Source organism: Camellia sinensis, chromosome 9 (assembly GCF_055761805.1).
Source record: "Camellia sinensis isolate YWXY chromosome 9, ASM5576180v1, whole genome shotgun sequence".
Classification (NCBI taxonomy): domain Eukaryota; kingdom Viridiplantae; phylum Streptophyta; class Magnoliopsida; order Ericales; family Theaceae; genus Camellia; species Camellia sinensis.
In genome coordinates this window covers 37269840-37291177 of record NC_138969.1, presented here as the reverse complement: position 1 = coordinate 37291177, position 21338 = coordinate 37269840, and the positions used below count along the sequence as shown (strand labels likewise).

The 21338-nt window shown below is 43.7% G+C and overlaps 1 long non-coding RNA gene across 1 annotated transcript; it reads right to left on the bottom strand.

Annotated features, from left to right (window-relative positions):
• Window positions 1-19464: 19464 nt before the first annotated feature.
• On the bottom strand, window positions 19465-21134 carry LOC114317730 (uncharacterized). Its single transcript, XR_014341064.1, has 3 exons — window positions 21105-21134; window positions 20434-20534; window positions 19465-19681 (listed from the first exon to the last, which is right to left on the bottom strand). It is a non-coding gene; the product is annotated as an uncharacterized LOC114317730 (long non-coding RNA).
• Between the last annotated feature and the right edge of the window lie 204 nt (window positions 21135-21338).

Sequence of the window (21338 nt, the reverse complement as noted above, 5' to 3'; positions counted from 1 at the left end):
TGCGATCTACTGAGGAAAATGCAATGGATGCATGCAAGCTACAATAGAAATGCATGACAATGCACTATGATGCAACGACTATGATTGCAACTTTCCCTATCTTACCAACAGGGCGAGATATACTAGGTTGGTTCAGTATCCAGAACTGAGGCGTAAACATGCCGCCTCAATCTATGGGGCTTCCTTACAGATTTCAAGCCGAGGGTACACCTCCGGGTATTTAAACCAGACTTTAGTCGCGGAACTCCCGAACCTTTGCATTCTAGGCATAAGCTGTTCGAACTCTACTTTTCACCGTCCCAGTTGGTCTTCTAGGAACTCACCGCAAACATAGGCAGGTGGCTTTACCAGACCACCGAAAGTCGTTCGGGCACGACAAACACCAAAGGAATTGCACCTTCAGAGGATTTAGGGTCTCCTAGACCGGGATGCAAAATGTATGCATGACAATGCACCGAAGGTTTCGCACCTCCAAAGGATTTAAGGTCTCCTAGACTGTGCGTGTTTAAGGTCTCGCCAGACCGGCTAAACATGCACAACAATGCAAGAATGAGGCACGCATGCTAATGCTAATGACGACACACATACCAGCGGAAATGTGACACGCATGCCGATGCAAATGAAGCATGATGCAAGATGATACAAATGAGACGCGCGTGCCTCATAAGATGCAAAATGATACAAGTGTGACACGTATGCCACACAAAATGCAAAATGAAACAAATGAGACACGCGTGCCTCATAAGATGCAAAATGATACAAGTGTGACACGTATGCCACGCGGAATGCAAAATGAAACAAATGAGACACGCGTGCCTCATAAGATGCAAAATGATACAAGTGTGACACGTATGCCACATGGAATGCAAAATGAAACAAATAAGACACGCGTGCCTCATAAGATGCAAAATGATACAAGTGTGACACGTATGCCACACGAAATGGAAAATGAAACAAATGAGACACGCATGCCTCATAAGATGCAAAATGATACAAGTGTGACACGTATGCCACACATAATGCAAAATGAAACAAATGAGACACGCGTTCCTCATAAGATGCAAAATGATACAAGTGTGACACGTATGCCACACGGAATGCAAAATGAAACAAATGAGACACGCGTGCCTCATAAGATGCAAAATGATACAAGTGTGACACGTATGCCACACGGAATGCAAAATGAAACAAATGAGACACGCATGCCTCATAAGATGCAAAATGATACAAGTGTGACACGTATGCCACACAGAATGCAAAATTAAACAAATGAGACACGCATGCCTCATAAGATGCAAGAATGATACAAGTGTGACACGCATGCCACACGGAATGCAAAATTTTGAAAATTGGACTTATACGCTACGCGAAGCCGGTTTATATTCAAAACAATGCAATGTACTAACAAGTACAAGTAAGGTGCGCAAGATAGCGCGATAGGGTACATGCAAGATGCAAGTAAGGTGCACAAAACAGTGCGATGTGGTGCGCAAAATAGCGCGAGTGATTTTAAAATGCACAAAACAATGCGATTGATTTGCGATGCACAAAACAGTGCGATGCGCAAGAAAGCGCGAGTGATTTTGAAATGCACAAAACAGTGCGGTGCGCTAAACAGCGCGAGTGATTTGAAATGCACAAAACAGTGCGATTGAGGTGCGTAAAATAGCGCGATGCGTTAGACAACGCGAGTGCACAAGACAGTGCGATTGAGGTGCGCAAAATAGCACGATGCGTTAGACAACGCGAGTGCACAAGACAGTGCGATTGAGGTGCGCAAAATAGCGCGATGCATTAGACAACGCGAGTGCACAAGACAGTGCGATTGAGGTGCGCAAAATAGCGCGATGGAAATACAATGCACAAAACAGTGCGATGCGCTAAACAGCACGAATGATAAACTGCACAAAACAGTGCGATGCGCTAAACAGCGCAAGTGATTTTGAAATGCACAAAACAGTGCGATTGATTTGAAATGCACAATACAGTGCGATTGATTTGAAATGCACAAGACAGTGCGATTGAGATACAAAGTATAAATGCACAAGATAGTGCGAGTGAATGCATGTTCTATGCAAACGGGGCGCACAGGCCGATGAAAATGACACAAAATGAAACACGCATGCCCCAAAGGATGCCAAATGATATAAATGAGACACGCATGCCTCACAAGATGCAAAATGATGCTCAGTGCGACACGTATGCCACACGGAATGTAAAACGATGCTAAGTGTGACACGCATGCCACACAAAATGTAAAATGATGCCAAGTGTGACACGCGTGCCACACGGAATGTAAAATGATGCCAAGTGTGACACGCGTGCCACACGGAATGTAAATGGACTTAAATGCGTAACAACGCACATGTTTCGGAATGCATGACAATGCATGGAATAAAAATGCAACGACAATGCATGAGAGATGTGCATGACAATGCAAGGGGTGCGTGTTACAACGCATGTAGTATGTGCATAACAATGCAACTGTGAAGCACATGACAACGCGATGTAATGCACCGAAATAGTGCAATGAACGCGTGTAACACAAATGGGGCAACTTCTGAATTTAAAAGGATACAAAAAGGATACACCTTGCATGAATTCGAGCGCCACATGCGGAAGACACGACCCAAGGTCACAACGGAGGCCGGTTGAGCGTCGGAGATGCACTTTCTTGCACTTTCTTGAGCTATGAAGACCAGAAACTACTCATATGGCCTAAACAAGGCTGTGGGAACACCACTGGTCGGAAGGGGAGGCCACCGGCTGTCCACCGACTGAAAAATAACTCCATCGGCACAGTATACTGCCGGCCAGCACAAAACATTGCCGACCGGCAAAAAGTTGCTGAGTCGGGGAAGATTCGACATTTCACTTCGGGTGTTTTAAAATAGGGTTTCAAACCCTATTTTCTCACTTTCCCTTGCGTCGAAAACTCTTACTCTCTCTCTCTAGAGCGTTTTCCTCTCCTCTTTCGCCCGTTTCTTCGCGTTCTACGCCCGTTTCGTCGTCGGATTCGCGATTTCCTTCGCGTTTCGGACATTTTCAACCGAACACATCTTCGTTTCGGTGCCTCGTTTGGCGTTCCCACCTTTTCAGGGTTTGTTCCCCTCGTCTTCCTCTTGATTTCCGTACCATTTCACATCCCGGCCTTTTCGGTCATCTTCGGCCTTCCCGGGAGTTGACTTTTCGGTTGACTCTTCGTATTCTAGCCCGGTTTTCCTTCCTCCGGCTATTTTCTCATCATTCTCGACATGGCGGACGACATTCCACACGGCAGGACTGCCCCGGACCACGAGATGGATCCCGGGGTCGAGCTTCTACCTTTGCGCGAGCGCCCGTTCGACCCGGCGACCTACCGGCCGGCGATCCATGTTCTGCCCCCCGACGGACTCCGCCAGTTTCGGAGCTTTGAGAGGCACGTGCCACCCGAGCTATTGCTGCGCGAGCCTACCTCCCACCTGTCCTTCGGCGTTTCTGAGGTAACTCTCTTTCCTCTACTTTACTTTCTGCAATGTAGGGCACAAAAACTGTCGCAGCTTATTTGTACTCTTTAACTGCTTTAGTTCGATATGCTATACACCGTAGTTGACTGTAAACATACACACAACTGATATCTGCTTGAGACTGACACATGCACACACACTGCACTGGCCCTGAATCACTCAAACAGACTGCACTCACTGTATTTCACTGTATACACACCGATACCCGATAGCTGTTCGAACCTGTCAAACTTGCACTCATGCTATATCTGTTCTGAACTACCCAAGCACGCTGACTCATCACACGTTGTAGTTCACTGTAAGCACACCGGCACCCGGTATTTGTCAAAATCTGTTAAACTTGCACGCATGCCACATCTGTATGCTTCTCAAAACTGCATTTTGAATGTTGTCTTGCAATTGTTATTTTCTGTTTACAGGAGGATTCCCATGCCATCCGCGGGTATGGGAACACTGGCGCTCGGGAGTGGTACGACGAGCTCCCTGACGCGGTCCGTCGCATAGTGAACCGGGCGGGCTTCGGCGCCTTCTGCGGAGGACTCTCCAGGCTTACCACATGCAGACCTCTCCTCGCCGCTCTGGCGGAGAGGTGGTGGGACACCACCGATTCATTTCACTTCTCCACAGTAGGGGACATGACGATGACCCCTTACGACTTCTCGATGCTCACAGGCATCGGGGTAGGGGGTGATCCGATCCCCTTTGATATTGATATGGACGAATGGACCGCCGCTCAGGTCCATCTGCTGGGGGAGGCCCCACCTCTTGCTTGTCCAGGCTTTGTCCGGTACTCCTGGTTCGAGGTACAGTTTAGGGTCCAGCCTACTCTCGTTGATGCAACTCCGATGACTCTGGAGGCCGAGGAGAGGTACGCCCGTTGCTTCCTCATGTTCTTGTTCAGGACGACCATCTTCGCCGACCGGGCGAACACCGTGCGTCTCTGCCTTCTCAGCGAATTGGTGGATGTCCGAGACATCCTGCATTATGATTGCGGTGGCGCCGCTCTGGCCACCCTCTTCGGGTACATGAGCTCGGCTTCCCGCGGCAGCGGCCAGTTGCTCGGAGGCTATTGGCGGGCTTGGGAGGTACATTTCTTCTCCGCTTTTCATTTCTGCTTTTCTATCTTTTCTGTACTCTGTACACTGCACACACTGTAGTCTGCTTTATACTTGCTGTATACTGTACACACGGCACACACATACGCTCTGCTTTACACTGACTGTACACTGCTCACACTGTACACTGTACACAATACACTGCACAACACACGGCTCTGCCATTTCTGCTTTATTTTGTATTCTGCTTTATCTGGTAAATGCACTGGTATTTACCTTGCAGTTGTGGGTTTATGCCTACTTTCCTAGGCTCGCTCCCGTACCAGTCACAGAGACCCCTTTGGTCATCCCCTTTTCACGTCACTTTGACGGGAGATGCACCCGGTGGCCACGAGAGACATTCGGCTTTTTCCGCCGATACTTTGACACCATCACCCCCGCGGAGGTATGTTTTACTTGCAGTTTATTTAAGCTTCGCATTTCCACTGCATATTTCAAAGATAGTAGATAACAAACTGTATTGCATTTTCAGATCACCTGGCAGCCTTGGGCTCCTTCGCCAGCTATGACCCGGGATCGGTTTGCCGGTGCCGATGAGACCTCACGTTTCCGGATCTTGTTGGAGGGCCTGGTCTGTCGGGCTTGGTACCTAGGGGAGCGTTTCCTACGCCAGACCCTAGGGTTACCTGAGCAGATAGTCCCGGTTCACCCTCCTGCGGATATGAGGGAGACCGAGGGGCTCACGACCGAGCAGATGGACGATTTCACTATCGGTTGGGAGGAGGCCCACTTCAGAGGCACCGGCGACTACCGAGAGTATGTGCAGGAGTACCTGATACGACCTCTGAGCGGCGGCCGTCGAGCAGAGGGGGCCAGGCCCGTGGCACCAACGGCTGGGGTAGGAGCGGGAGCTTCGAGGAGGGCCCGAGTCCGTGGCAGGGGCGGAGCTCAGGGAGGACGGGGGGCTGGTTGGCCCGCCCTGCCTGCTGTACTGACTTTCCAGGGGCAGGGTGGGGCGACCTATCAGATCCCCTTCGCCCCTCCGCCAGCTGATCACGAGTTCGTCGGTGTCCCCGACTTGCCTCCGGTATGTATTACTGCACTTTTGTATAGTCATTTTATTTTAGTTTATTTGATATTCCACAGAATATTGATGCATCTGATACTTTTACAGGCTTCTTCTGCGTACACCCGGCAGTCATTGGAGATGAATGCCTCCATGATGGGGATGCTCCAGCGGACCTTTGATCTCCTGGCCCTCTACAGCATTCTGGTATGTTCTTCTGACACTGGCCTCAAACCATTTATACACTGCTTCACATAATCTGATGCACGGCACAACACCTGATACACTGATCTCACAACATCCGACACACTGCATATACTGTATTCTGCACTGTACCCTGCACTGGTAAACTGCTCACGGCATTCATACACTGTACTCTGCATTCTGCACTGATAAACTGCTCACGGCATTCACACACTGTACTCATACACTGCATTCTGCACTAATAAACTGTTCACGGCATACTGATGCATTTCCCTTTTTATGTGCTTTTTCAGCCTCCTTTCCAGATTCCCATGGGAGGAGGTGCTTCAGCTGGACCTTCCGTCCCTGTCCGAGGGAGAGATGAGGAGGGTAGAGTATTCCCCCGCTCCAAGGCGGGGCGCACTCATGTCGGGAGTAGCTCACGAGCTCCAGTCCCGGATGATGATGATGACGAGGAGTCAGAGGCGGAGGCAGAGGCGGAGTCCAAGTCATCGGAGGAGGAGACCGGAGGCAGTTCTAGCTCGGGCTCTGACGACGATGCTGATGATGCTCCTGGACCCTCGTCCAGGAAGAGGACTAGGACAGACTGATGGCCCCCTGGAGTGCTCGTCATGGATACAGATTTTTGTTATTTTTCTTTCTTTCTTGTACTTTTCCTTTTTGTTGGTCAGGATACTTTGTACTACCGCAGGCAGATTTTGTTTTCCTCAAAACTTTGTACTTGAAAAAGATTATGAAATGAACAGATTTTTGCTTAAAAAGTGTTACATTTACATATCTCATGTATTGCATCGCATTCCATCATATTACACCTCAATGTAAATGAAATTGATTGGTTGTCTGAAAATTGAACACTTGCACTGTAATAATCAGATAACTAAACAACCAACAGCAAAATAACCCAAGCAACCCACTGCCTGATTCTGGATACACAGCCCTTGCTCTACTGGGGATTAATCTGCATACAGCCCATAGCACAGCCTTCAGTTCATTCTGCACACAGTAAACTTGAGTGAACGGCCCAATCTGACAAGACGGAGCTCAACGATGGAACCGGTTGGAGTTGAAACACGCTCAAATATAGAGAATGGCACCGCATTCTGGGTATAAACAATTCTGAAATTAAATGAGGGTTTTTCAAACCGGGGTATCGAGCCTACAACTGAACACAGCGGGGAGGACTCGAACAAAAAGGTACACGACCTAAACACAACGAGACACGCTCGAGAAAGACCTAAAACAAAGGTTGAGATAAACAAAACAAAAGACACGACATACAGACGCGTTAGCGAAGATGGGGGACCTCGGACCACAAGGAGCCAGTTCAATCTGGGTATTGTTTCCCACCCCCTTCTGATTTGTGATTCTCACATCACTCTGGCACTCAAACTCGGTTTTTCTCTCAAAACCCTTTTCCTCACTTTTATCTCAACTTACACCTCTCTATTCTTCATTCTCTCATTTTTATCCCTCCCCGGGGTGTTTAATGAATGAATAGGAAGTTGCGGGTTCATGCCCAATGCCGTTAGCTCACGGCTATTTCTTCTGGTGGGTAGAGTGCCCTTCTGGCAAGTATGTTGACGACCGGGGGGGGGGGGAGACAGAACGTCTGGCTCAACTGTGCCCCTAGTTCATCATTTTAACCATTCTTTTCATTTTGGTTTTTTACTAAAACAAGTTTGATCAAAATGAGAGTCGGATTAACGTAGTTGTTCGATTTTTGATTTGAAAAGCATGCAAGTCAGGCTGTAAGCACTGAAAATTTTCCTTTTTGGGTCCAAGACAATGGTCCAGTTTTGGAAAATGAAATAGTTTTCGAGAAAATAGTCGACCTCAGTAAAAATTTTCAAAAACTATTTTTGCAAATGGCTGATGCTCAACGAGCATGGAACTTACTCTTTGAGATGCGCAACCTCGGATTGGAGGCAATGGAAAATTGCCCCTGGTTTGAAGGGGGTGGGAGGCAACGGAAAGTTGCCCCTGGTTCGAACGGCGTCTCGTGGCAACAGAAAGTTGCCCCTTGTTTGGATGGTGCCGCAGCAGTCTGCAAACAGTCTTCATTGGTGGTGGTCGAACTCTCGGACACAGAGATGACGAAGACGGTCACAACAAATATATGGACACAGTCGCCTTGGAAGGTGTTGGCGACTGGACTTTGGGATGAAATCGAAACCATTGCATGGACTGAGACGCTATGAAAGCGTTGGGGGCTGGACTTCATGATGAAGTTGCCTACGTATCCCAAACATGGGAATCAAGCCTTACGTAGTTCCGGTTAAGGTACACTCGGGTATTTTAACCTTCACTTTTTAGGCTCTAACTTTTGCCAAGGTGCCCGATGCGGGTTTTCGACCTTGCGAGCTTCTTTTCATTTTCTTTTGTTCATTTCTTTTTCTTTTCTTTTTCGCATTTTTTTTTCTTTTCTGTATTTTTTGTATATTTTGCTTTTTTGTATTTTTCTCTTACTCTAACTTTTGCCTGGGTCGCCCTTCCGGGTTTTCGGCCCAGCGAGCCTCTCAAAGGGTAAAAGTGTAACAAGTCCATGCCAAATGGTTTTTGGAGTTGAAGCCTCTCTGTATCTAGGAGAACGACTATTGCAATGATTTGTAGGAGAATCCATCATGGCTGCTCCACGAGCTTCTTCTAGTGAGATCTACTCTTTTTTATTCAACTTTGATGCCTTATGCTCGAGGGCTGCTTCTGATCTGGCCATGCGGGCCTTACATGGCGTTTGACCGTTGAATGTTCTGAACGGGTTCAAGGTTCGAAACGGGCGGGTTGAATCTTGAGGCTGAGAGCAATCCTAGGCTGCGCAATCTCAAGAGCGATTCCACACAAGTCTTCACAGGGCTGCGTAAAACATTTGTTTTTGAAATTTTTTAAGAAAGCGACAAATCGCTCGCGCCGAAGATAGTGTGTAACCAATCTGGATCAAGCCAGGGTCCTTCTCAGTACTCACGCCGACAAGCATGATTTCATTCATTAAGGGCTTAGCACGCCTCTCTTTCTCTCAAACTAATCAAAATTTTGCAAAACCCGAGGAATTCCTTCCTCTTCGTTTTCATCACCGCAGTGTTCAAAATGGTTTTTTTTTTGAAAAACTTAGGTTAATGCAATGAGTTTGGCGCACAGGAGAGCAGGCGAGATGTACTGTCAGCCCAATCAAATTCTCTGGCACTTAAACTGAAAGAAAGCATGAAGTTGAGATAGCAACAGCTGTTTCATTCGGATTTGTTGGTGCAACTGGCCCCTCGGCATAAATAGACTCAAAAACAAAAACAGGTAATTACAAGACAAAACGGTGTTCGAGGCAACAACCCCAGAATCACCTGGTATTCTATACAAAGGGGACTGACTCAAGACAAAGAAACAGACTCAAAACAAAAGACTGACTCGATACCCAAGTCAGGATTTACAAAGTTAGCGTTCACAGCCACTCAAAAATGTGTGCCAGACGCCACATTCAAAATACACCTGACGCCGCCCGCAGGTGGTTCACCTTCTGATTACATACTTGCAGTATCTGTGTCCTCAAAATTCAATAGCTGAGTGGTAACGGACTTGGCTGAGGTGGGCGGGAGGATAACCTCGTTGTCAATCAAATCTTGCACCTCATGACGGAGGCAGAAGCAATTGTTGGTGGCATGGCCTGTCTGCTGGTGGTACGCGCAGTACTGAGCAGCATCATGCGTAGCAGGGAGATTCTTCGGGAGAGGCTGAGGCTCCAAGGGTTTAAGGTGCCCTCTCTCGGCAAGGATTTGAAGTGCCTTGGACAAAGGCATGTAGAGAGCATGAAAGGTCCTGCACCCCCGGGGCAGGTACTTTGGAGTCTGAGCGCTCTTACTAGCCGCACAAGCAAAAGGGTCGGCAGGCGCCACCTTGGCTTTCTGATCTTTCCCGGGTGCAGGGGCGGGAACAAGAGGAACTGTTCTGGCATGACGGGGCCTATCCCGATTTTATGACTGGCTTGAACTACCCTCAGGTGGAGTGGGGAAAGCATCCTCCACAGTCTTTGCCACAACTGCGGATATCTGTTGCTTGTTCATCCCCCCGACTTTCAAACCCTTGACTGCCCACAGCAGTTGTTCAATAGGATCGGCATCTGCCTTCATTTTGTGTTTTCCTCCGGCCTCAGCCTGATCGAGGGCTTGAGTTGATGTTGATACGTCATTGCCATAGTTGGAGGCCATCTCCGGTTGGCTAAGTTCAATCACAATTCGCCCCAACAGCGGGGGCTCCTGGGGTACAAAACTCCCGGCATACAGTGTGGCTGGAGGTGAAGCTGACATTCCGTAGGCGAGATCCGCCACAGACCTTTGGAGATCACCTATCATCCCCATGAGTTCAAATGTAGCAGGCTCGCGAGCCTGGTATAACTGGGGAGCCCAACCCGGGTGCACAACAGGCGACCTAGGTGGATGTGACACATCAATGCTGGCCTCACCTTGCAGGGTGATCCCCTGCTCTAATGCAGTTGTCATAACTGCGATCTCTTCTGAATTCTGCGTCATCATAAGCCCTGCCTCGGCGAGGGGGAGCACTAGCTATTCTGTACCGGCTCTGGACACTCTGAACTGAAAAGAGAAACAAACAGCATCTCAATCCAAACAGATCAAACACGGGTGTAGCTGAACAACTGTACTCTACTACTGATCACTGTTCCCAGAAACCACTGTCCCCAAAACTGAACTGATACCCACAGATAGCTGGTTCTCAATAGTACTGATACTGGTGCCCTCAAATCTGATACTAAAACTTGCAAACTGATATGCACGTTCCTGTAGAGCAACACTCTAAAAGCACATAGCAAGTAAAGAGAGCCAAAACACCCCTATGTTGGGGTAGGGTTTCCCCGTCCTATTTTGTCAGGAGCTAGGGTTTCACTATGCACGCAACAGTTTTCAAACAACCTAACATCGGGTAAGCAGCCTGTCCTAACTTGGAATGGTCACTATGGATTCGAATATGCACTAGGTCGAATGGTCGAAAAGGGTGCCCCGGTAAACCGGGGTTTGTGTTCCCATGCTGTTAGGGCCCATAACCGGTCAGCCTTATGGTCATGCCTTGACAAGACAAGCCTCCGGCAAACCGTTCAGGAATGGCAAATGGCAAACACGGTGTCCCTAGGCGCACCAATCCACATGCAATGCAAAGAGACACATAAATGAAATCGAAACAGGATATCACGAGTTCGAGTCAAGCTCTTTAAAATCCCCAGCAGAGTTGCCAGAAACTGTAGACGCGCCCACGTGGGGCCCTTCGCTATAGCTCGGACTCGATTTTGTTGTCACGGTTCTTAATCTTGAACCAAAGAGTCCAAATCCGGCAAATCGTTTTGAGAAACAGATTTTTTGAAAAGAAGTGCCAAACATGGACTGCTTTGCCAGATATAGAGTCGCCACCTAAATATTTTTAAAATGGGAAAATTTAGGAAACCCTGACTCGGTGCCGAAGGCCACATGTCCGTCATCACCGGAGTTGTCTCGGCTCGGGAGCTTGGGTACGATCGGGGAAGGTCAGCTATGAGCACCCCCTTTCGCCTGGTCCGAAGACCGGCCTCTACTAACCATGATATCCGATTTTGAAAACGTTATGTGTTCTTATTCCATTTATTAGCCTAGAATTACTATGTTATGCGCACAGCAAACAAGTATAGACTAGATTGCCTAATTTGGAAACAAGCATTGCATATCCGTTTGTTTTAAAAAGCGCTTTGGAATTTGCTACTCTCAAGTAGGCTAAAACACGGATTTCAACGAGTTTTTCCAACTCAAACAATCCAACCTTCACCCACAGGCATTCAAACAATTTATCACATAAGCATTTAGCCGCATGGTGAGCATGCTATCATGTTAACATTCACACGCATGCGAGATGCTAAAACATTAAAATACTTACATAGTACTCCGTGCCAAAACAAAGAACTCGTTGGCAAACATGCATGATCCAAGTCCATGTTAAGTGCCTAATGCATCGCATACAAAATGTTGCTAGAATAAGCTCGGCTAACCTAAACATGGCATGTGAAATGCGATCAATTGATGCACGTATTCAATTTGAAATTGAAGTACAAATGCAGTTAGCATGATGTACCGAGCCCGGTGCATGCAGGACAAATGAATGAATGCACGCATGCATAGCATAAGGTATGCTAATTTGAACATGTCCTATTACTAACCATCAAAGCGGGTAAGTAAAAGGGAAGAAAGAAGTGGGGATTGGAAGACATACACACCACCCACACACGCTTATTACAAATTTGCCCTCACTCGGAGGGACCGAATAAATATTACAAATTAATTAACTACGCAAGCTAATTAAATATTACAAATTGCCTAATCAACTAAGCAAATTAATTATTCTAGGAAAAGCAGTAAACCGCCTCGGGAGGAGAGCTCGATGCAATGCATGCTCGGTCCTGCCCGGAAACGCACCGCCATGCATAGGCTGCCTCTGTTTTCCTTCCTTTACTCCTCTAGAGGCTGCCAAAATCTCAGAACTGGTTCCTTGGACACTGAGGAGTGCCACCGGCTGAATGGAACTGTCACCGGCAGTGTGTTATGGCCATCGGCACAAAATGAAGCTGTCGGCAGATAAGGGATTGCCGGTCGGCACTTGACACTACCGGTCGGTAAAGTGTTCCTGCAGAATCTGCAATTGATAGCAACAGAGGGCAAGGCAAAGGATTGCAGCACAATTCAAAGCATATATGCACCATTCATGTCCCTTATCATGTTTGTGACTCAAAGGGACATGTGTCTCGATTCTCGGACCACCAATCACGCATTTCCATGCATGATGGCCCAAAGAATCAAGTGTGCAACTTTCATGTCAAATGAAATGCAAACCAAACACACAAATCAAGGCCCAATTCTTATCATCAAGTCAAGGAACAAGGCATGCATGCAAGGTGCAAGGCAACCTAGGCATACAAGCTAATGATGCAACATGGCATGTCAAGGCACTTACGCAAGCATACAAGCATACATGTGGCAATACAAACCGCTGAAAAGATGGACTTATACATGATTTAGGCAGCTCTAATTAGGCCTAAAACAAGGGCCAAAGTTACCAAAATAAAGGACCAAAACACATACACACATGCACATGTTAAAGGGCCAACACTTAGGCACAAGTGAGGCAACTCTCAAACACATTTGAAAGAAGGATATCATGGACAATTAGCATGCAACATAAGCTCTGAAAATTATGTTAAAACACGGTGCCAAACCAAGCAACAAATCAAGCTAAGCATGCAACAAATGGCTCAAGTGCTCAAAGTAAACCAATGGTGTATTGAACTACACTTAGCGAGACCAAACATGGCATGAACTAAATGACTAAAAACAGAATTTTAGCACATAAAATAAAGCCCAAAAGACCACTTAGATGGCATCTAAATGGCTCAAATTCAAAGGCATGCATAAGTGCCAAAACATGGAGCATACTACACAAGCTTCCAAAGCATTAAAGATGCGTCCAAGGTAAACATATAGGCATGCAAATGGGACTGAAATGACATGGTGGATGATTTCAAATCACCAAATCAATGCAAGAATGGCATGCCACACACTCACACACTTAAGGCCAACAAGCCAAAATGCAAAGGGGCTATATGATGCATGCCAAATCCGACCCAAATAACCATGGACAGACCTAAAACATGGCAAAATATGCACAAAATCTTCACAAGACTAAGCCTAAAACGTGCTCCAACAAGGGCTAACAACCTAAGGCACATTGAGGCAATAACATAGCATTACATGGTAGGTATGCTAAGCATGCATGGTGTACCAAAACCAACAAAAAACAGAGGCATAATATGACATATTAAGCACAAAAAACAACTAAGGCATGGTCAACATGAAGCCTAGCTAGGTGCTCTCTCAAGAGGCCAAAAATGGTCCATTTCAAGAACAACAAGGAGAGGGGGTGGCCCTCTCCTTTTAGAGACTTCAAGGCACCATCTTCACCACTGAAATCCCTCAAGATTTCAGTGGTGAAGAGGCCCAAACACCAAAGTCTCGAAACTTGCACAAAATAGCACAAAATGGGGCCTTTCAAGGCCTAAGAGGGGTCAAACACCATCAAACCACAAAACACCCTTAATAAACAATCAAGAGGGTCTAAAAACAGAACTTTTTTGTATTATACACTAAGCTCAAAAACGATTTTAAGATAGGTAGAAATAAGGTGCAAAAATGGGGAATAAAGGGGTGAGATTCTTACCCTTGAAGACCTCTTCAACAATGATGCTCCAATGGCCTTCCTTGGCTTGAATCCAACACCAAAACACCAAAATCAGTCCCTTAGAACCTCAGGAGCCAAATGAAGGTGAAACACTAGGTGTTTGTGTGCAATAGTAAGACACAAAACACCTAGAACACAAAGAGAGAAAAAGAGAGATAGGATATGTATGGATCCTAACCCTAAAAACCAGAGCTTCTCTCTGTGTTTTTGTCTCTAAAATGTCTAAAGTGTCCAACCTTTGCAACAAGAGAGAGCCCCTCTCTTTATAGAACTTCTTGTCTTGTAAAGCTTACAAGACAAGCTTCATAAGAGGGAGATCCCTCCATACACGTGTATGGAGGGGAGCAAAAAGCAAGACAGCTGTCTTAAAATATCTGCAAAAGCAGATGCACAGTAGTCGGCCGGCCAAAAATGCCATTTTGGCAAAAAAGAGTGCCGATCGGCAGAAAATAGTGCCGACCTGCAACAAAAAGTGCCGGCCGGTGGCAGCAAAAACCAACCGGTGGCCTCTAGCCACTGCCGGTGGTGTATGGGGATGCCTCACAAGGCATTCCCTGCCCTTCCAAGGCAAAACACAAGTGTTTGGTGCAAAACCAAACACTAAACAGTCGAGTTCGGAGATCCTGAGGCGAGGCGCGCGAGCCGAGACCTCCAGGAACTCCAAACGAACACAAACATGGATAATCACCGAGTGTTCAAACGGTGACATCCAAGTCTTGAGGACGGTCAAAAATGGGGTGTCTACACACATATTCGTAAATTATGCAAATTACCAAAATACCCCTAGCTTAAAATCCTATAAAATATAAATATAATTATAAAATAAGACTCAAATAATACTATAAATATAATTATATAAGCTTTCCATCAATTTCTCTTCGATATCATGCCAATGTCCAAATATCATTACTTCTTTGAATTTAGCATTGCTTGAGTTTTTTTTGTACGTTGCATCACTCCCTTGGTTGGAAAAAAGTTGATTTCGAGTTTTGAAGTATTGAAGTATAAGAATCCAAAAGATCAGAATCGCACCCAAATCTTCATATAAAAATGTTCAAATTGACATCGCCTTTTCTTCTCCATTAGGGGTAATAAGAAGAACAATGAGCTACTTTCAATTGCAAAGTTGACCTTCTCTGGAATGATAAAATCAACAAAAGAAAGATATACATCCCTGAAATGGTCTAAACCTTGTGCTACAAAATTTTTCCCATGCATCCTAATATCGTTTGAGTTAATGATGCTTTGATTTTGCTCGATTTGAATATTTCCTATCATATCAGCTATTTTGGCCTCCATGCTCCTACCATGTTCTTTAAACAAAATGTCATCATGTGATTCAACCTTGCCCTTTTCTTCAATAGAATCATGACTTGTCAATGAGTGGGACATGATATATTGATTCAAATTTGAATCATATGTTGCAAGGTTAAGCAATTTAGACTCTTGTATATGACTTGAAGTATGCTGGATGTTATGCATGGGTGGGGGCTCATCGTAGGATTGTAGTGACACTAATTTAGAGAATTTTGATAGCAAATTTTCAACCTCCGACTTCAAACGCCATTTTGGCTCAGGACTTGTAGTTGGTGGCTTTAGTTCTTGAGTCATTACAATTGTTAGCATCCAATTCATTGCTTTGGACTTTATCCTCTTTGGGAATAATAATCGAAACTTGTTGGGGGTGCTTTTGAATCATGAATAAGGGTTCCAATTCATTGCTTTGAACTTTAGCCTCTTTGGGAATAATAATCAGAATTTGTTGGGGGTGCTTTTGAATCATGAGTAACGGCCTCGCCAGCCTTGAAAATCAGGTCATCTTCCACCTTGGGTAGATTTTGATCTTGGTCCTCTAATTCTACCTTAGAACACACAGAATTGTGAGTAAAAACCTTCTTCAACCTTGATGCTGTTTGGGGTGATTTTGACTCATCAATCAAACTCTCTTTATCTTTGATAATTCAAGTGTTTATTACCTTATCCTGAGTTTGGTTGACTCTCCAGAGCATTAAGTCGTTGACTAAATTATCAAGTTATTCCACAAATTTTAAAGAACTTGATCCATTTAGTTCTCAAAAAATATCCTTGTGACAAAAGATTCTATACAATGGTATTTCTCAGCATATATTAAAATCGTTAGATAAGTTATACTTAGGAAAGACAAGGCGTATGATCATAATTTAGCGTTGACGCTTTGCGCTAACCGATGATGATTCATGCCCGTGGTTTGAATGTATAAATATTCTTGATGATGTTATTGGGGCTTGTAGCCACAATGCATCATTATCATCATAGTATTGATTTTCATGAAGTGTGAATTAATAAACTCTAGTTAGGAGAATTTCCTACTGGGCTTTATGCTCACCCTACGAGATTTTTGTGGAGGAAAAGATGTGGTGATCCCACCCAACTAGGAGCGTGGAAGTATGTGTGTTGGGAGTACAATGCTCTCATTTGTTGTGACTCTGTATGCAAGCCAAGGGCAGTGTTTGTGTGGGTTTGAATAACCGTTTTGTGTAACCAGGCTCAAGCCTTGGAAACTTGTAAACCCTTAGGGGTATTTATTTGTTTATTTACTTGTTGTTGGATTAATGTGTTGTTGCATAAAGAACTATTGTATCATGTAATGTAAGTTTGGAGATTTATATTTGGCTTTCTTTGAAAGAGCCATGATTGTTGTCTTATCATTTGGGCTATAAATTTGGGGCGTTACAACTTGGTATTAGAGCTATCGGGTTTGAATAATTGGAGCTCGTGGGAAGTGGTTGTTTAACCACAATGGGTTCATTTAGCATGCTTAGGAACTGTTATCCATTTTGTGACTATGTGATAACATGCTTATGTGACTAAATAGGTATGGGATTAGATTTTTGGGATGTTATTTGCGCTTGTTAAATTCCTTGAGGTCTCATTAGAAGGGTACTTGATCAGTACTCATTCTACTAAGAATTCTTGGCTTTTCGTAGGACGGATTTCATCGTAAAAGAACAGTACGTATGTGTTTACATGACTAATTGCTTATGTGGAGTGAAATTGAATTGTGTATATGGTAGAGAAATATATAAAATTGTTGCAGTCGAACGTGTGAGTCAAGTTACGAGCATATATGAGTTAATGTGCTAAATGATTTCTCTTGTGTCCTTAATTAAGAGGTCAGGAAAGGGTCACGTCCGTGGTGGTAGAGGCAGAAGGCGTGGTAGGGCTCGCCGAGGTGTGCATGAGGCACCGGTCCATAGGATTCCGGTGCAAGAAGAAGGGTTCGGCCAAGCTAATATGGCTGAGCAAGCAGGCCAAGCCAATATGGCCGAGCAGGTGGGACAAGCAGGTCAAACCGCAATGGGGGCCCTAGCTTGAGAAATGGCAGGGGCTTTAAGAGAGTCTATGAACTTGTTGAGGGTGGAGAATCGAGCCCGTGAGAACACCGCGGTGTCGAGGGCGAATTTCCTTACTAGGGAATTCTTGCCGGCAAAACCAGATGAGTTCCATGGTGGTCCCGAGCCCAAGAAAGCGGATGAGTGGCTCGAACAAACTATGAAGACATTTGAAATGCTTCACATCGAAGATAGTGAACTAAGAGTGACTCTAGCGAGTTACAACCTTAAGGGAGACACGGGTCAATGGTGGAAATATGCCAAGGGTAGAATGGAGCCAACATGGGAAGCTTTTGCGGTTACTTTCCAAGATAAGTGCATACCTCCCACTACTAGGAAGAGATTAAGGCAAGAGTTTAAAGACCTCAAACAACTCGACATGCCCATGGCCGAGTTTGAGGCAGTCTTCTCTAGTTTGTTCAGATTTGCACCAAAGTTGGTGGCAACAGAAGAGCGTTGTTGTATTGAATTTGAAAAGAAATTGAAAACAAAAATTATGTTCAAGCTTGTTGGAAATATAATTCGGGAATATGACCATCTTGTGGAGACAACAACACACATAGAAATTTCCATACAAGCCGAGGAGGAGAGGCTTCGGAGTTCGAGGTCTAGGGGCCAAGAGTCTCAAGGAGACTATAGGCAGAACAAGAAGAGCAGGAATACCTATCCATCCCAGTCCCAACCACAGCAGTGTAGATCCACTTTTCCTTTGCCTAGTGCAGGTCCGGAAAAAAGTGCATCGAGGAGCTTCTTGTGTTTCAAGTGTAGCCAACCGGATCACAAAGCCTTCTCATGTCCACAGAAGAGAAGAGGACAGTTAATGTTATCACCAACTAATTGATCTCAAAGTCAGTCTCAGTCTTAGACTAAAGGTCAAGGGTTTAATTGTTATCAGTGTGGTCAGCCGGGGCATATAAAGAGAACTTGCCCACAGTTGGGAGGCGCATTAGGGTCGAGGTAGACTCAAAGCCACCAACAAACTCAATCAGTCCACGCTTCGCGAGTTAATCAGGGAGCCGCTTCGGATCAGTCAGTACAATAGGCCTATGCTCCGAGAGGGGAGCAAATCAATTAGGGGCCGCAGGGTCGCATGTATGTTGTTACCATGCCAGAGCAGTTGCCAGAATCCTCAGTTGTGAGAGGTATTTTTGTTATGTGTAATTCTTTGGCTAATGTATAGATAGACACGGGTATGTCTCATTCTTTTGTATCTACTACATTTGCTTTTGCATTGGGGTTAGAGGTAGCACGATTAGTGACTCTACTCAGAGTAGAGTCACCTATTAGGGGTACAGTTGACACTACAACAAGTTGGGTCTTGAATGACGAACTTTTTTTGTCACCAAAGAGCTAATTTCGTCACTATAGATATTTGTGAGGAAATATTTTCGTCACCGGCTTCATCATTGAATGCTTGTCAATAAAAACCACCGTGACGAAAAATAATTTCGTCACCAATGAAATTACTTCAGTGACGAATTTTTTTGTCACCAATAAAACAATATTTTGTCGCCAAAAATTCTCATTTTCGTCACCAAATAATTATTCAGTACCATATTTATAACTTTAGTTGACGAATTAATTTGTCACACATGTTAATCATTGATGAGGAAATAATTTCGTCACAGTAAGATGTAAAGTTGACGAAATCTTTCGTCTCCAAAAGTCATACATGGGTGACAAAATATATTTCGTCGCAAATATATATATACTTGACGAAATTTTTGGTCACCAAACATCAAAATTAATGAAAACTTTCATATATAAGTTGCAATAAATTTTGTCACAAAAAATGTTTATTAGCGACGAATAATCACTTTGTCATAATAACAAATACAAATGACGAAACAAATTCGTCACTAAACTTGTTCCATATTTTATATTTCAATTTAAATTATTATTTCACAAATATCCTTCCTCATATCCCAATACCCTTTTAATTGTACTAAAAAATCCACTAGCTATTATACACCTCTACAAAAAAATTCACTTAACAATTTATATTATAAATCAAAATATATCCATCAAACAACTTTAATAATAATCCATTAAGTATAACAAAAAAACCATCAAAGCAAATCCCAAAATGAACTAACGTGGAGTTCCTAAAAAAAATCAACACTCAATCTTGATTTGCAACTACAACTAAGTATCAGTTCAGGAAAAAAAAATAATTCAACACTTGATCTTGATTTGCAAGTATGCTTCCAAACGTCATCAAAAACCAATCTGTAAAGAAAATAAACGAGAAAAACATTAACATATTATCAATTACATTGTATAGACCTCTCTATCCATGTCAATAAAAATTGTGTACACAATAAGTCTAGCTTAACAGCCAGAAGTTCCTTTGTACATAGCAAGCTCTTATTAATCACATCACTAACTTAGAGCAACTCCAACACTACCTAGCAAAAATACACAAAAAAATAAACACATGGTTTTGTCTCTACTTTGGTTAGTGTATATTTTAATAAGGGTCATGCTAAGATGAACAAGCCATTTATGCAAGTTTCTAATTGATTTTGGGAGAAACAATTAGGAAATTAGCTCCTTACTTCTTTTTCTTTTTTTATTTTATTTATTGATAATGCATCACCATACTACCCGATGTTTGGAAGGGTAATAATATTTTTCAGTTTTCATCATGATGCTCAACTTGAGCCAATAGAATAAATGCTTGACAATTTAGCATTTCTGAAGTGAATGAGGATAACATCTAAGTATTCGTTGTCATCATTATCAAATGTGTTAACTACTCTTACATGTCTCATAAAAATTTTGAAAGATGAATCTAAATGTTTAGTAAAATATATTAAGGACGGTTAAATATCCACCAAAACCCAATATTTCAACCCATAAAAGGAAACAAAAGAAGTGAAATTAAAGTTTCTTCAAGTAAATAACTCCAACTTTTCAAATATTATGCACAAGCCTTGAACATTACAGAACGTAAAATGATGCCAGATATGGTAGCTAACCATTGCCAATAATATCTCCTGAAAAAACCTACTCCCCTCCACCTTTGACATGGAAGCCATATCTCACACAAAGCTGCGACAATGTATCCAATGGATATCCTCTAGATTGAATGAAAAGATGCAGAAGTTCATTATTCCTAATAAAGAAAGCAGGCTTGCAATAGAGAAACACTTCCCTCAACTATTATTTGTACCACACATTCACACTGGTAAATAGGTTTGTTATGCTTATGACCTGCGTGGTTATCACTGTTTTGACAATATTGCCAAAGTTCAATGAAATTCCTGGCAATTTAGAAATATGACAGTCATGTCAAAAATTGAACCGGTAAATTTAATAGCCTATGATTAAGGGATCTTATATTGAATTTGAAGGTGAATTTTGAATGTTTAACATGCTAAAAGATCTATTTTTGGTGAAACCCATGCATATTAACATGTATTGATTAACTCTAAATAATCCCTTTGTTTTCAAAGAGAATGAAGTGATCTCCATGAATCAATGTACAACTGGGTAGTCATTTGTCGAATGCACATAAAAAAATAGAGGTGGAGTTAGGGATTTTACTTTTTTGACAAGAGTTATCCTTGGCACTAAAAAAAAAAGTGCACGTGTAAAAAGAATTTTCAAGACAAACAATAAAAAAAAAAGCTGAAAGCATGAAAAAGACCTGCAAAATGCCCATCCAATGTATTCCTTCAATGCCAACACCATATGTCAAAGATGTTGTTCCATGCAGCTAACCACCTGAAACGAAAGAACACAAGTTCTTAAATTCTACAACTATACCTGGAAATCATAAGGTCAAATTTATGTAACAGAAATGATATGAAATGACAGCAACATAATATAGTTCAAACTGTAAGGCAACAACAAGACCACAAACCAAGAAAATGTGTTAAAC